Below are 18028 nucleotides of genomic sequence, written 5' to 3'. Positions count from 1 at the left end.
TGTTGCAGTGATGGGACAGGCCAACAAATTTGTCTGAGCATTTTGAAATTGAGTGTAAAAAAGATTTGGCTAAAATACTTTGTTTCCTAACCCTGAATATGCTTAGAATAGACACAGGCATGAAGCAGCCTTCACTGAGATGGGAACTTATCCAGGTCAATATTCCCCAGGTTTGCCAATGAATGAGCCTTGGGCATCACTTTCTCCAGTACAGCAAGGTTTCTAAAATTCTGTGCAGATTCATTTGGAATGATACATCACCTTGGACTGCTAATCCCATTCACCACACCCCCTATATCATATGATCCATACACTGAAAGATAAGCCTGCCCTAGAGTTTCTGTTAGCTGCTACATGCCGGTCGTTGGCCAGTATAACATGTAGTTGTCCAGTAAATAAAAATACCATCAGCCAAAATGCCTGGCAGAAAATACGGGCAGGAAATAGTCTTGATAAAATAATAGCTGAATAAATATTGTGTAACCTATGAAACTTTTTGCCAAGACAAACTTATATTAGCCTATGTGAATGTTTGATTTTGCACCTGCTATTAAACTTTATCACTTACTCCAAAGTGAGGAACCAGACATCTCTCTGCAAAAATTTTTTTTAACATTCCAATTGATTGTGAAAGTCCAGTGCAGGTCAGCACAGCAAAGAAGTGTCAAGCCCCCACAGAAACGGATGAAGACTTCACAGGAAAAAAACAGAAAAGTCATTTCAGACTGGAGTGAAAGGAATTTAAGTGGATACGGCATGAAGAATGGGGGAATGGAGTAGATAAAATGTTCTGCACCTATTGTAAGAGTTCAGGGAAAAAATGGCTTAAACAGTGGGTCTATCAATTTGAAGCTTTCTGCACTTGTAGAGCACAGCCAATGCACCGGCCGCACAGCTGTTCTTTTGACACAACAACAAAATGCTATGAAACAGCACTGTGATAATGCGATCAAGCCGAACAAAGATGTGCTTATCTCGCAGCTGAAAGTCGTTTATCACACTGCAGAAAACGACATACCATGCCACCAATTTGTTGGGTTGACAGATCTACTGAAATCTCTAAAAGGCCCTGATTTTGAAACAGACACAGATATATATAGGCACGCTTTTCTGTATAGAGAAATTCGGTTTTGTTTTTGTCAATTGTTAATAAAATGTAGTTGTTGGATTGTTACTTTATTGTTTATTTTATTGCAATTTAAATGTATTCTCTCTTGTCCGGTGCATCCTGCACGGAATCTTGGGTAGCCTAACCAACCCCCCCCCACCCCCAAAAAAAATAAATAAATAAATCAAGACCACGAGCTTAGGAGCTTAGAAGATGTAAAAGAGGTTTGGGCCCCTGCCAGTGTTGCCCAAAACACTGATGCATGCAAGTAGACATCACTTTAAAAACATTTTTCAAAAAGTGCCCAATGTGGGGCTGAGAATCTGCCATTAAAACCTCAATTTGGAATGGCCAATCATCTGCAACTGCAGCCAGGTTCATGCTACTAACCCCACTACTGAATCGGAAGAGAGTAGACATTCATGGCTTTCCTCCAAAACAAGGTTGCTACAAAGCGATGAACGTAGATCCCTAACTGACTGTACCCTGCCATACCCCGGGCGACATCGCCCTGCGGAGCTACAGTCCACAGTCCACAGGCAGTTTATGACTGGCACTAAAAACCAAGTTTAAAAGACACTGGCGGGACTGAAATCACCACAGTGTTAAACTTTGAAAAACAAGCATTTAATTCAGTTTGACTTCTGTGTGTATTGGTCCTGGTTAGGGTTAAATAATTGAGAGCATTTTAAAAGTGGATCATTACCATATGAAATATTTAACTGCAGCAGGGACCAGAAATAAGCAGCAGGAGTGACAAAATGACTGAACCCTATCTTGTGAGGGCTTTTCTCCCATTTGAATGACCTCAACTCCTTTATCAGCAGAGCTGCTTAATTCTGAAATGGGAGTGCAATTCTGGCCCTTTAAATACAGTGTAGCTGTGCATATTTTACCAATGTTGTTTGATAGCTTTGAGTACCTATATAACTGGGTTATCAGGTAACAGGCAGGCAGGGTATGGAAAATCTGCAGGGTTGTAAATAGAAAGGCTCTGTTCATGTCAAATCATATGCAGTACAGCACAATGCAATGTTATGAAAGCTTTACCATGCTGTAAATGTAGCATGGTGGAGCTTTTGTTCCATATATTTCCATGAACATAGTGTGTATTGTGTTTAAAAAGACTAGAGATTCAACACACAACTGTGATGATAATCAAGAACCCAAATGTGCACATAATCAGAGATGGAAAAAAAACCATACTAAAATATATTTTCTAAATAAATTCATTCAAAGAATGACCTCATTTTAACATCTCACTTTTTATAATAGTCCTCTTTGTATTGTTTTAAGTAAGTGTATTTGTTCTATTTCGTAATTTTTATATGATGAGCGCAAATAAATCAAATCAAATCAAATCAAACCTGTGACCAAGTACAGATCAGAAAATACACTTTGTGTTTTATACATTGCTTTAAAGCAGAGTCTCATCTTCCTTCCAATATTATATTTCTACTACAAATATTTAAGTGAGATTTACTCATGTAAATCTTGACAGCCAGCAAACCATGTTTTTTATTTTTAAAAATTACTTTAACATCTCACCTATAAATACCACTTACAATCTTGCGTCACAATTAAATCAAAAACTGTCCATTTACAGTAAAATCCCGCCATATTTAATCTTCTCTGTGTCGCTTATCTTAATGCCATAGGGGGTACTCATTTTATAGTAGATAAGAAGATGCAGGTCTCTGTAGATGCACAGGGAGCAGCAGTGCTGGATGTTTTGTTTCTGTGCAGCTCACCATTATCCAAGCAAATTCTTTTGTCTCCAGTAATTTTGATGACACATTTCCGCCCTCCATTAGCAGAACTTTACTACAATTCCCTGACACTTTATTATTGGAGGGGGTTTCAATGCCGCAGTACAGCTATTGTTGGACTGGTCCTCAGGAGGTTACATTGCAATTCTAATCTCATCTCTTACCCTGAAGGCCTCCCTGACAAATCTAATATTGGTGGATTTATGGCTTAATCAGAATGATATTTTTTACATCCTCTGCTCTGGTTAATTAGATACCACAAATAAAAATACCCATCCCCATTTTGAACACTCCCCTGGCTTGTGTAAAGTCATCCGTTTTGGTAATTACCACAGGATGCATAAATGGAGTTTTAATGAATCTCTATTTCAATTTCCAATCACAGGCTTTACCCGGTAGTGTTGGATGTGTGTCTATATATTCCATAGTCCAGGTTAAATCCTTTCACAGGGACCAGAAGATGACACTTCTAATGCTTTTCTATAAAAAGGTGCAATCCCCTGGAATTATCAGCCTATTGTCCTGTATCTCTGATTTGTACTCATGTCAAATTGTTTGCCAAGGTACTGGTACTAGTGTCACAAATAGAACTTCTGATTGAATTCAGGTTGATTCATTATGACCAGGCTGGTTTCCTGAGGGTACACAGTACACAATATGCGCAGATTACTTACATGAAAAGGCTTCTTGCTTTCACTGGAACACCTTTGTTTAAGTCATTAGGGACCAAGACACAAGCACCCCATTTCTACTATACTTGGATCCAGGCTCTATGCGAACGACACCCTATCATTCCTTGTAGTGTTTAGGTATCTCTCACATGTGCAGACTGCATTACTGCCTCAGAAAAAAACATCTAAAAATAGCACAGTGTTGGTATGCTTGAAGAAAACAATTCAGTAGAACCTCTGAGAATGTATCATGCATCGGAATCATTCAAAAATCAAAACGGAAATTTCTGTAACTTTGAAGGTGATACAAAATGAAAAAGTTTTAATAATGTATTAACTGGAGAACACTTATTTATTAATAAGCTAGACATTTAGTACCTATATTAGCTATATTCGTACAGATTTCATCTGGCACCATTATTTAATGAATGCAATGTGCTGGGAAAGGCTTCATAACCTATGTTTTGTTATTACCATTTGTATTAACATTAGCAAGTTACCATTGTAACATTATTCGCTTTTTCTGCTTATGAAATATCTATCATTGTCAACTTCAGGAAGAAAAATGAATTTATACAACACATTATCTATGCATTTCTGAATACAGGTTTGGATGCTAATCTTCAGGTGTTTGGAGAAAAAACATGAAATCTTAAATAATTATTTTCATTTACAATAATAAATAATTGTATTATTGTAAATAATTATTGTAAAGTAGTCATAACCACAATCCTCTCAGATTTTTCTCAGGACAACTGTTTCATGCTCCAGAATGCTGCCAAACCTTTTTAAACAATCTGCTCTCCATTACAGTATCTGACAGTAAAGTGATGGAAATGGACTTGAGCATCTGAGTGCCACTGTAATTCCAGATTTTCAGATTTCAGTGTACGACATGATAGCATAGCAGAGCACCAATTTCAAAAGAGGCAGCGAGTGCGAGAACAGTAAGAACTGAATCAATTATCTTGCTTCAGAGGAGACAGGGCTGAGAAGCAATTCTTTCATGTCATGGGAAAACTGCATGTGATGGTGTTGGAGGAACTGTCAAGAGATCAACAGCAAAGTTTTCAGCCCCTTTCTGTGGCCAGATCACACCACAATGTAATATTCAACAGGAAGTGATATTAATGTATTCTACAGAGGACTACTGAGAATATTTAGAGAGCATATATTGAGAGTGTGCTCTGCTTAAGGATAGATTAAGCACTGCCAGAATGATCCCAGGCACAAAAAAGCTACTACACTCATTTGTCCCAACATTGAAAGTCGTGCTTCAGATTACGGCTTATTTTAACAGCATTGAATATACCTCTGACTGGCTTTCCACTTGATTCAGGAAACATTGAAAATTGTCAAGTGCTTTATTGCTGTTTGGTTTAATGAAAAATAAAGGCTTTGACATGTCAGGCATCTAAAAGTGACCTGTCTTCATACAGATGGACCTGCCTAATTACTCTTATATCCAAGAGTTTATGACATTCTTATGGTTCCTTATGTTCCTTATGAGAAGAACTCTAGCTTAATTTGGGAACTAGAAAAAGAAGAGATCAAAGCATTTCCCTTTGTATTTCATTGTATACTCTTTAAAATGATTGAATACAATTAAGCTTATTTTATTCATTCTTGTAGCACATCATAACCTACTTGACCGATCTCATAGCACCTATAGATTGGGTCAAAACAGCAAAATTAAACATCATCATTTATATTTAACAGGTGTATTGAACTAATGTAAACATTTCCTGACAGAGCAAATCTCATTTATGTGAAAATATATGTTATTAAATGACACCAAGATTTTGTCGGTACCACATGTAGTTTGAAAGTAGGACTGAGTAGGCCAAACTATTTCAATCATGTTTAACTCAATCATGTATAATTTAATATTTTATACAAATTTCATAAAAATTACCCAAATGTAAAGAGGTTGGATTGAAGAGATTCTTAGAATCAAACATTCTCAGGCTTGAGGTTTGAGTTTGAGGTTTCAGGCATGTTTTGTAAAATTTACATACAAAAATAATTAACTGCCCAACACACAAATATTACAGTACCGGCATGTGCCAGAATCGATACCATATTGGTTGTGTGGGGTACTACCTTACAGTTATACAACCTGCTAGATATTGTGAGCTTTCAATAAACTTTCTGTTGTATAGGCTTATGATTGCATAGCTATTTTTAAGCAACAAAATAAAAGCCACTTGTTCCAATAACAACAGGGTTCCAATCCCTACTTTTATACTTTTAGTAATTATTAATAATTATCAAGACACAGTAGAACAGCAGCATGGAGACTAGGCAGCTGTCACAATGATGTCACACAGTGACCTCATAGCTTTCACCTCACCATAATATTCACCAGTCTTTGGAGAGTGTGTGTGTGGGGGGGGGGGGGGGGGATTCAGTGTGAATAGGGACAGACACGAATGGAGTAAATAAACAAACAAGCAGCCAGGTGGTCCTGTCAGACACCGGCGCAAGCTGGTCTTCTCCGTTCTCTGTGGATTATGCGGCCCATGCGTGGCTCCCAGCCAGCAGGGCCATGAGCAGAAACTCACGCACACACAGACGCAAAACAAACAGCAGAAGGTCCAGGTTGTTTATTCCGCGTGGTGCACAAGCAAGGTGCAAGACGGAACACAATTAGCCTGGATGGAAAAGAAACGAAAAAAACAAACACGCATTTCACAGCGTGACCAAATGTGAGAAGGCAAACAAAGGCAGAAAAAAGGAAAAAAAGTGTGGGTTTCCAGGCAGCTCTTCCTGCCGAAATCCTGGATTTTGTTACATGGCACAACACCCCCCCCCCCTCCTCCCTCAGGCCTCATGGGCACTGGAACCTGTGGCAGGCAGCCCCGCAGTGTGTGTAATAAAGCAACAACATAAGCCATGGAGGGAGTGTTTTGTTCTGTGGGTATGACCCTGTCTCATCTGGCAAGACTGAGTCTTCTGGTCAATTGAGTGCCTTCAGCCTGCACTACACACAAGATGTGCTCCTCTGGTTCAATGCGCACAGCTGGTGGACTACAGAGCAGTGGGAAGCAGTGTTTGGCAGCATTGAAGAAGAGAATTAGAGAAGAATTCCACAGCTGTAAAATGGGACTGAATACAAAAAGAGATTTTTTTTTTTTTTTTAAAAGGGGAAAGAATTTTAAATAATGGGTTCAAACAAAAGCAACCTTTGGGTAAAATGATGTGTCAAATGGCTGGTGGTGAGGATTTGGCAGACAATGGCTCCTCCAATGAGTGGGGAGCTGAAGCAGATGTGCGTGCACACTACAGCACTCAGTGAGAGAAGGTGCTCAAAAACTCTGGCAAAATACTGAGACAAAAAGGAATCAAAGAAAGACTTCCAAAGTGGACCGATTCTCAGAGAAGGTGATGTTGGGGGACACATAAACGACTATGGCAGAGAACAAATTTGTTCTTGCGCTCAGGCCTTTAACCCACGGAGAACAGGAAACTGATGTTTTGACGTCACCCGACATCTTCCTCAGAGTGCAGAGTGGAGAGCCACGTTTGGGCTCTTTCCCATTTAAGAAAAAGGCAGAGGCAGCCATGGGAGTGGGACAGTAAGAAGCACGTTCAAAGCCCTGGGATTCTCTGATATCCTGCTGGTACAGTTGCAGCGTTTTCACGGAAAGCCTTGATGTGTGCATATGAGCAATGAGGTGGCAACCTTAACAATGTAGAGAGCTGAACAGCATAGGGCTTTCCATGCTTGTTAATGGCAAAGGAGCTGTCTGTGGTGCTGAATGGGGGTGGTTTCCATGGTATTAACTGGACACAATAGGACACAATACTGCCGCCATGTGGCATGGAAGTAAACTCTAAATACCAATTTCACTAGTATTGGGTTAGCCAATGTGATATCCTGAACAATGATCAACAGTCATGTAGCTTCCTGAAACCCTACTTTTTTGTATTATAATGGTCAATTTAAGGATGTTATGAGGGCCGTCAAAAATAGGCACACTTCTAAAATGGGGAAAAGAGGGTGGAGAGGAGAAAGAGGAGAGAAAATGAAGAAGAGAGAGAGAGCATAATTTTTATGGTCCTTAATGTTGTTGTCTGCATAATATGGCTATTAAGCAGTCAACCATATGGCAAATGCCATCTACAATGGAAGCATTTCTTTATGGTCGAGTAACACTGATACATCTAGACACGTATAAGTCTAGACACATCCTCAAGCGCTTATTTTCCCAAAGGGTACATTTTCCTACAGCATTATATGCCATTTATATTCTTCACCCATATGAATGTAGTGAAGAAAACTTGGCTATATTATAAACCTTTTTTTTTTTTTTTTTTTTAAATCTACTGGTTGTTAACTTCTGTAAATGTGTGGGTATTTGGCATAATTTAACAGTCAGCAAGGCTGGATCATTGCCGAGATTCTTTCTGCAATCGTCATCTTATACTTTTGCAAACCGTGTATTTGTTTAAGAAGTTTAAATGCAACACTTCCTGTTTTTTTGTGTAAAATCAAGATAATGGGACAGCTGCACTGTCTCATCCTCCCAGTAATGGCAATTATTTCCTACTTTGACTCACTGGTGGATTGATTCCGGAGAACAGAGCAGAACTGTAATTAGTCAACAGTGGGTGATTTTTCTTCTCTCTGTCAAACATGTGTCGCACCTCACTTTAACACTATTTTGAAAACAGTATATTACATAGTAACACATTTTAATGTCTTCTTTAATTCTTTAAAATCATGAATGCATTTTCCCCCTGTGTGTCTGCTGTTAGTGATTTATACTAAGGTGAGTTACTGTGAAGGTAATAAAAATGCATGCTGTTTCATACACTTTTTGATTGTTGACAGTACTGTATCTTAGGGTTTGCAGTAAGCCCTACCTGTGAATCAGTCAATCCCAAAAAGACTGAAGCCTACCACCTTTGTGACAAAGACATCTAACCTTCAGAGTCTCCACACTAGTTCTAGTTCAACCATTTCTTGGTTAATTTTGAGGTACTGTAAATTAGAAATCCATTTGTGCCCAAGTTTGAGCTTCCTAGTGGGAGAAACCAGGTTTCTGGCCAAAATGTCTACGTACTTGCTAGAGCTTATGATTCCATTGACCTTAACAAGAGCTAAAGGACAAACCTCATAATATTTAAGATCTACCAACATATTTCACTCTTTGTATGACATTCTTTTCATAAGAATTCTTCTTCCAACGTCAAAACCACTGTTGTTCTGCATGGGGAAGAGCTGTTCAAATTCCAACATCATTCAGCAGACTCTAAATCAGTGTTCCTCACTGGACCAGGACAGCCACAGGGTCCACTGGTTTTGTTGTTAGTCCGCACTTGATTAGCATAGCAATTGATCTGTTAAAGCTACTGATTACACAGCAAACTCAGGTTACCTGGTTTCTTTGGTGCTTGAGTAGCACAGCATTTGATCAGATAAAGCAGTCGATTACTAACTTGGGTCTACTGGTTTCTTGGGTCTGAATTTGTTCCTAATTTTTAGATGAAAACAAAAACCAGCGGAGGCTGTGGCTCCCAAGGGCCAAGATTGAGGATCACTGCTCCATATGCTTATTGTCGTTGATTGCCCTCAATAGAGGTTTTTTCCTGGTAACCTTTCAAAAAAGCCTATTGGTATGGAAGTGAATTCGAATGGAAGAATTGTAGACTTTGTGTTCCCAAGGTCCAACCACATTTTGCAGATTTCCAACAGTGGCCCCTGACTGTTTATTTACCAAGCTATCTGCCTCATACTGACTGGGAGCAAGATACACTTGCATTCTGTACCAGGCAGTCTGTTCCAGTGGTTTAAACTTAATTATTGACCTAGCACTGGAAACTTTATGGTGTCTTTTTCATTTTGTTTCTAAGCATCTCCTGGGCAACAACTTTTTGTCTGAGAGACCATTGGCTTTCTCTGTTATGATGGATGACACATGGAATTTACAAGTATGTTACCTCATTTCTATGCCCCAGTAAAGGGCTGCTTCTACATCTAGTGCTCTGTTGACTCAGCAACCCAGGGATGCTGTATGACCACAGACTGCATCAGCTCCACTCATAAGCACTGCCGCAGCTATAGCCTGTTGTTGATCATAAGAACTGCACACCATCACCTCATATAAAAGTCCCACATTCTGACCTTGAGGAAGTTCAGTTTAAGCCTCAGTGACCCCCATTTAGCATTGGTGCTTATTGATAAAATTAGTGTCCTACCTGTCTTCCTGATTAGGCTTGTGATACCAAGATGGGTGGTGGACTGTCCCCTCGACACCCCAAGTATTCCAGCAACCTGGGTGAGCTGCAGTACCACAGACAGCAAGGGAGCAGCTCACAGGCAAGGGAGCAGCTATAGCTCAGCAGTTTTCACAGTTTTCTGCCCATTGCCTTGTTATTGAGCTTCATAAATGGCCTTGCTCCCAAGCCTGAATTAGAGACCTTTTCTACATGTCTGCTGTGAGTTTTATGATATGTTGTGGACATTTTTACACCGCCATTGCCACTAGAGATTGTGTTTCCTGTTGCATCATTTGTAGTTTTCTGAAGTATTTTCTATTGTTTTCCAGTCCTGGGCTTAATAAATGGCAGTAAGACAAACATTTCCCTGGGCTTATTTTGTCTGGCTAACATGTGACACAGTGGCCACCCCAGCATTGTGTCACACGCTCTAAAAATGAAGCCAACGTTTTCTGCCAGACCTTTTGTTTCCCCTGTCAACCACCCTCAGATTAACCACACATGGCATTCGGTAACACAGATTCTAACAATGAAACTCAACTGCTTGCATAATGAAAATATGTTCCCTTTGATTTTAAATTCATGTCTTACACAGTGAAAATGTAATATTTAGTTTGGATTTTAATATGAAGAAAGTATGTCACGTTTTATTAGGCATTCATATTATTAAGCACAAAGTGCAAATGCCCTCTTCTTAAATGATGAAACATAATTCATGAATTGCAAATACGAACATAAGTAGTGTCTTATACACGGCCAATCGAAACAGCAAGATGTACAATTCCTTCACATTCTGGAGAAGAATCGCTCCGTTCGGCTCTTGCTGGATAAAGTTTATACGCGGCAGCAGCTGGTGAAATCCTTGTAATTCACTGTGACAGCTTCTCTTATCAGCCTCCAAAAACTATTAGATTCCTGAGCTTATCACTTCTGAAACAGAGAGAACGAGGCAAACTGCTTTCCAGCCACTCTTTTGATGTCAAATCACTGACAAATATTGCAGGAATCTAATTTACCACCACTCTACCCACCCGCGCATATCAACAGGCCTGAACTAAATTAACTACCAGAATTTTTATTTGGATCAAAGCTGGCACACACAGAGTGACAGAGGAACCTTGAACATAAACATCTCAGACAACAAAACAAATTGTAGTTTGTTCATCCGATGATATTATGACATGCTTACAACAGACCAGAAAAATTATTTTTGGATGTAAACTAGTGTGGGATTTACTGCTATTGCTATGAGACATAAACATATTGTGCATATAAAAAAATGTTAAAAAAAAAAAAAAGAAGAAGAATACATTTAATGTGCGATAACCCTTGATTTTTACCTCAGAGGTATTGGAACTAAATATTTCCAATATTTTCACTGTGAGCGATTCTCATTACTTTGGAATGCCAGTTATTGGCAATATCCCAAGTTCACTGTACCTTATAGAGAAAACAGAAAACAATTATATCTATTTAGGCGTAAAGTATTTTGAGTAGCAGCAGTATGGAAAATGACATTTCAAAGCTGACCTTGCAGAACGGAGTGTCCTTGAATACTGTGTGTGTCCAGGGGGCGGGTATTGGAGGGGGATTTATTATTATTATTTTATATTTTTTTTGCAGATTGCATTCTTAAGCTGAGTATGATTTTTTTTTTTTTTTGTTCTCTCTCCCACTCACACACACGCACTTATATTGTATATTAGAGAGAGAGAAAATGGACTTGTGGACAGTTCTATGTTATTATCTCTCTGATAATGGAGAGAATATCACTGGCTGGTATGTGACTAATTATCTGAATCTGTTTGCACTTTTATGAGAAGAACACAGCTCTCAATTAAATGCGGTACATATTTAAAAATAAAAAAAAACAGTTTTAAGGCAACGCGTAGGAGTTTTAATTTGTGGTTTAATTTTAATTAACACAAATTTTCAAGCAGTTTATCTTTGCTATTCTCCCACTCCTGACATATACTTATCTTTCCAAATCCACACCAAAACACAGAGAAATGCTTATAAACATGTGTATATAGCTGGCCTTTGATTCTCACTCTGGTGCTGACTAAAATATTTATTGACCAAATGTAAAATCCATCAATCTTCATATTCTAATATCTGTATAAAATTGTCAGTTCTGCACAAAGAGCACTGCAGAAAAGCAATACAAATGTACAACATGAAGAAGGAGTGGGAAGAATGTAATGGCACTTGTAAAAAGAGCAAACAAATAGAAGAAAGAAAAGTGTACCTGTCCATTTTGTGAAGCATAGAATAACAATTGAGAATGAGAGAAAAAAACAGAACAATGACAAGCATGGGCTGGGAAAGGGGTGGGCAGGTTTGGACGTTGCCCACTCTAACCGACCAGAGAATGAACATCGCAAAGAGCGTGCACTAGCAATACATTATTATGGTCCTGAATGAGTTCTCCATAGCCAAACGCATATGGCGCAAGAGATGTTAACTCAATATACAATTCACATATGTGCATGTGCTTTATAGACCTTTAGTTCAAACAGCATATCGGCTTTATGGTTTCCCATTTTCAAAAATGTATAATAGCCTCCGAGCATGCTCTAACTTATTTAGAGAATTTATTGCAATCATTATTAATTTAATTATATTTGGTACTTTCTTTGCCAGTAAGCCTATTATTACCTCATTTTCTGATATGCAAAGATTGCTGGTAAATGCGCCCGTGTATGGTTTTATTTTTTTATCATGTGATGATGCAGAACAATGTAACTGTTAACTAGTTTTGGCTGAAAGATTTTAATGTCAGGTTGCCACTAGGGAGTGAGAATGAGAGCAAAGAAGTGTCCTAGCTGCTAAGAAGTTAATCAAAACTCCTTATAAACACAAGAGCGGATCTCAGAAAAGAGAAAACGGATAAATGAATGGCTTTTAAAAAAGCAGTTGCTGACTCAACCATGGCAACACGTCTGTCCACAACTAGCCTATATTAGGGATATATCAATAACCTTCCCTGCTCTTGGTGTTGTATATTGAGGGGTATTTACTGTGTATTGCCCGCTGTAGCTTTTGAGAGTTTGAAGAGTGTCAAGGCCGTAACATGTGGATTTTATTGTAATGTGATTAGGCTATTAGCTAACTAGTGTGGTGCAGTTGTGCAGTTTTTGGCTGTAGCAATGACATACTTGTTACCTAGCTAGGTACTCTCTAGGTAATCCTAGCCCAGTGATTTAGTCAGTAAATTAAATCTATAAATTAATAGCATGCATTGTATTCATAGCCTTATAGCCTACTACAAACCGTGCCTCTTTTCTTTTGGTCTGGATTTTGGTCTGATGTGTTGAGTAGGCCTTAGCAAGCTATAAGCCTTGCTAGTGAGGATGTTTGGTAGGATGACCTATCTTGTATAACCCAACAGTGCCCACCGTAAATAATGGTCCCCTCCCTGCCGCTTCGCAATCGCTATCATTTTTTGAGGTTTTTCATAGCTATTCTATGTTCTATGTTCAAGATGTAGGCTTATGTTTCTCTATGTTAAAGTTACAACCTCTTAGAATGGTCTGTTAGTTCTTTGATTCGTCGTCTGCTCACAACAATGCTGAAATGGAAATTTATGCGTGAAGTGTGCTCATTACATTTGAAAATAAAGCCCAATTCATATTTAAAAATGCCCAACCTGTCAATGCATTCTAGTACCGCCTCTGATGACAAGATTGAGTAAGGGAAAGTACTGGCCAAATAGTAGGCTATGCATCTCATACTACTTTTGATGATAGTTCCCCTAATGATTTCACTCAATACATTTCTCTGAAAAAATGTAGAATAAATTAAATGCATGTTATAAAAGCCACAATAGACAATGGCAACATGTAACTAAGTATTAAAGGAAGGTAGCATTTCACAGGCGGATTCATGTTGATTCAATAGACTAAACTGCTAAGTGTTCAGTGTTTGCATTTTCTCCAGTGCAGCACTGACTGAGTACAGTAGATCATGTTCAGCTATAGATATAATTTGGAGAGCATGTTTTCAGTTCTACAACTGCTTATGAAACCCCAAGGAGCATTACCTCCACTGCAATGCTATTATCGGCTCAGATCTGATAAAGGCACGATGTGTAAGCAGAGCAAAAGAGTGAGGCAAGTAATCAGTGATGAGGACCTTCCCCAGACAGGACAAAATTACTTTTTAAATGGATTTATTATTTCTAGTGGTGGATAATGGGCTTCTTCACATCCACACAAGACAAAGAGTTTTTCTTTTCCCAAAACAATCAAATTTTTTTTTGCATCATCCGACTTCTTTGTTTCTGTTAAAGAGTTGACAAAATCAGATCAGCAAAAGATAATCGTATGCTGTGTCCTCTTGTACTGTATTTCAGACCAGTTAAATTGAATAATTCTTCCTACATTTAGGTTCAATGCCAATTGGTTCCAGGTTGCTCACAGAAACACCAATATTACAAGCGATGCACCCTTTTGCCTCTCAGAGTGCAGAGCTGGCCAAGATGAAAACTTAATACAGTTCGTTAAAATATGGAGAGATGTTCAGATCGCTCTCGTACCCATCATTCTTCAGAAAAAAATTTCAAGCTGAAAAAAAGTCCCCACGGTGCATCTCAGTACCATTTATAAATATGTAATTTTGGGTCCCTTTGCAGAAGCCAACCATGACAAGTTGTTCTCTTGATCAAAGTAAATGGCTGTGTTTAGTAGGGCTCCCCCGGTGGTGTGTGGAGGCTGTTGCATTATTTTTCTATTTGTACGTCAGATAGATGACTGGCTTTTTCATTACCCTCTGGGAGCCACTGCTCAGTCATCGCATAGTGCATTCCTGTCGACCAGCCCTGCTATCGCTTTAGGAAACATGGCCGCAGAGGAGGATTTGTCTGACAGAGACAGACCGTTTGGCCAGGTATCAATTATTACTCATGAATGCTTCTTGCCTCAGTGACTCCAACCTTCTGGTCACAATACATGCACTGCCTTCAATCTATTTCAGCATTGTGTTTATTTTGTTTTTGTTTTTTTTTTCTATCTGTGAATTCAAGAGTAAGACTCTGATTATCAGCATCACTGAAGCCTCTGGGACTCAGATGACAGTTGGTGTTGATTTAGAATGATGGGTAGTTTTGCATTTGCAAGTCAGCCTGGCAGTGTTTCTTATGTGAGCAATAGCACAGCACTGCGTACTACCACTGGGCCATGGGAGGGGTTGAGGTTGACTGTGAAAAAGTGTGTGTGTCATATACACATTTAGACTAAAATAAAATACTACACAAGTTATTGCTAAAACATGTACATTCCATTTTTGATCTTCAATTAGTAATTAGATGAATATTTGTATAGTACTTTTTACAGAAAACTGTAACAATGACTCTTTACAGATTAGCAGAAAAAGAGAAAAAACAGAACAAAAACCAGGCTTGAACCCCCAAATAGCAAGCACATGACCCTGACAAAGTTATGCCTGCTTTTATTTCTTCTAGATTAGATTATAGTGATGTTTTGTATAGACGTCTTTGTCGACAATCTAGCATCTTTGGCTTCACTACACTGGCTTCCAGTGACTTTTAGAACTGATTTTAAACTCCACTGATAGCCTATAAAGCTTTGCATGGCCTGGCACCTGAATGTATTACCGATCTGTTAGTTCCCTTCCAGCCACGGAGACCTCTTAGATCATCTGCTCTGGCTCTGCTAGCTCCTCCAAAGTCGAGATTAAAAACCAAAGGTGATCGTGCCTTCTCTCTTAGGGCCCCTTGGCTCTGGAACAGCCTTCTTGCTATCGTTCGATCTGCTGACTCAGTGTCTTCTTAAATTATGTCTTAAAACTCACTTTTATAGCGTTGGTTTCATGAATGCCTAGCTTTTTATTTTATTTTATACATACATTTTTGTTCTTATATTTCACTGTTTTATTTCCCCTAAATGTCTGTATTTTTATATTAAAATGTTTTTATCACTGTACTTTGTTTTATCTCTGTACTCAGCACTTTCTGCTGTATATGCTTAAGTGCAATACAAATAAAGATATTTATTTATTTATTTATTTATCACTCTGGACAACACCCTAGTACAGAGCCACTCAGTTCCAGGTCCTGTGGGCTGCAGTGCCTGTAGTATTTGCTCCAACCATACGCTATTCCACCTGATTTGACTAATGAGCATACTTCCTCATAGTGGCTGTTGTTGAGCTGAAACCTGACCTGTGACAACTGAGCGATCCTCTTTTTGTGTGAATCTACATGTGGTTGTTAATACAATCCTCTTTTTGTGCGAATCTGACTGTTAATCTAGCTAGAAAAAATGAAGGTAATTCCCAAAGAGTTTGGTTCTAATGTACACTTACATAAATAGGATTTCCATCACAACGGTTTTGGAACATTGTTTCTGCATGAGGGACTCGGAGCACTGATTCAGGAAATTTGGGCCAGTAAAACACGACAAGCTCGAGGGTCAGTCAGCTAACCATGCTGCGTAGAGAAACCCGTATGCCCTCTTTTGTACTGAAGCAGAGCCATGTGAAACCCAGTTAAATCCCAGGTTGTGAGCAAGGTCACAGTCGCAGGTTGAATAACACAGGTTGACCCTTTCACATCAACGGCAAACACGGGTTTTACCCGGGTCATTGCTTCAATGGGGAAAAGTTATCAGTTTTAAAATTACAACAATATTTTCTGTTCTTTTTCATGAATTATCTTACCGTATGAATGTGTTAAAGAAACCATTGAACACGTAATAAATATAAAGTCAATATGTAAGCAACGCATATCAAGTAACACACCGAGCAGCTTAATAACACACCAAAAATATGCACAAGCGTCACTTACTGTAATACATTAATTCCTCTCATTAAGGTATTCCACAGACCCAGTCACACAAATAGTGAACTTGTCAGAAACGAAACAGAGATGTTAACCTGCACTTACCTAACTCATGAAAAAAGGTGAGTGGGAGGGATGGTGCATGCATACTTAATGTGTGTTTTCCCTACTGGTGGCGCTGGACTTGATTCAGGATTATTAAGTGAATGCTGATCTTAGCTCATGCATATGTATCACAGACAGGCAGTTCCAGAGGTGTATAATCAGAAAGCATTACTTCCCAGATTTAAGGTCACTGTGTCAGATTCCTACCTGCCAGTGCCTTTAGAGAGTATGAATCTTGTATGAACTGTGCTACTCTTTACATGTTGAGAAGGAAGTAATGATAAAAATGCATTAATGGCACACAACACCTGGAGTATCCTGTTAAAGAGGACAGCTGGGGGTAAATAAAATATTTAGCTCCTGAAAATAAAACATTTGATTGAAATGAACTCAATTGTAGTTTCAATCTTCGTGAAAGACAACATACATTCTCTGATCAATCCCAGATTTCTTGCCCAAAAACACATTAGTTTGGAAGGAAGACATCAGACTTGTACGAGTGCAGGATTTCCTGAAGGACTGTCAGTGGTGAACATGATTTATGAACCAATCTTTTTTGAGTAACAGCACTTTCAGAGTAGAATTAACTATTCCTCTCACATCGACACCACAGACTGGTCTGATTTAGAGCCATTTGACTGTAGCGCCATGTATATGCAAAGAATGGACCTTTAATTGAAATGGAATTTTGAAATGGAATTTTCCTGGAATACCTTCCCAAGCATATCCAGAATCACAGCTTGCATGGATTAATAATTCCCGTATATACAAACAGATAAGAACAGCTGAGTAGGTAAGATTAGAATATTTTCTACATCAATGGCATCAGATGGTTCAGGTCTGTGTCCCTTTTAAAAAATCTATATGCAAAATGTCTATGAAATGCAACAGAATGTCCACACTGAAAGACCTTGAACTCAGGGAGGTGACATTTGCTCAGAGTAAGTCACTTTCAGTCAGATTAAAATGGCAGAAAAAAGATGCACACTGCAGTTGATGTTTTTGAATAACAATAAAATATAACATATAATTTAAAAATGCATCAAACATGGTTTGGCAGTTACAACATATTGGGATTTATGACATGTTGGGTTGAGGAAAAAGTATACCTGTGACATTCCTATTTTTATGACAAAGCTTCCAATAACACTACAAAATGACTGGTGCAGTATTAATTTAATATGGCATAGGACCATACAGGCATGAAATGTGTTTATTCATGACTGATGTGCCTTTATTTTGATTAGCATTCTGCAAATACAAACAACTTTACACGCATGTTTCAGGAAAGCTAATTGTAAATCTGTAAATTATGAGGAAGTTGCTGATAATTGCAAACTGTCCCAACAAA

The sequence above is a fragment of the Anguilla anguilla genome, chromosome 13 (assembly GCF_013347855.1).
Source record: "Anguilla anguilla isolate fAngAng1 chromosome 13, fAngAng1.pri, whole genome shotgun sequence".
Classification (NCBI taxonomy): domain Eukaryota; kingdom Metazoa; phylum Chordata; class Actinopteri; order Anguilliformes; family Anguillidae; genus Anguilla; species Anguilla anguilla.
Note: the sequence above shows the minus strand (reverse complement) of the source record.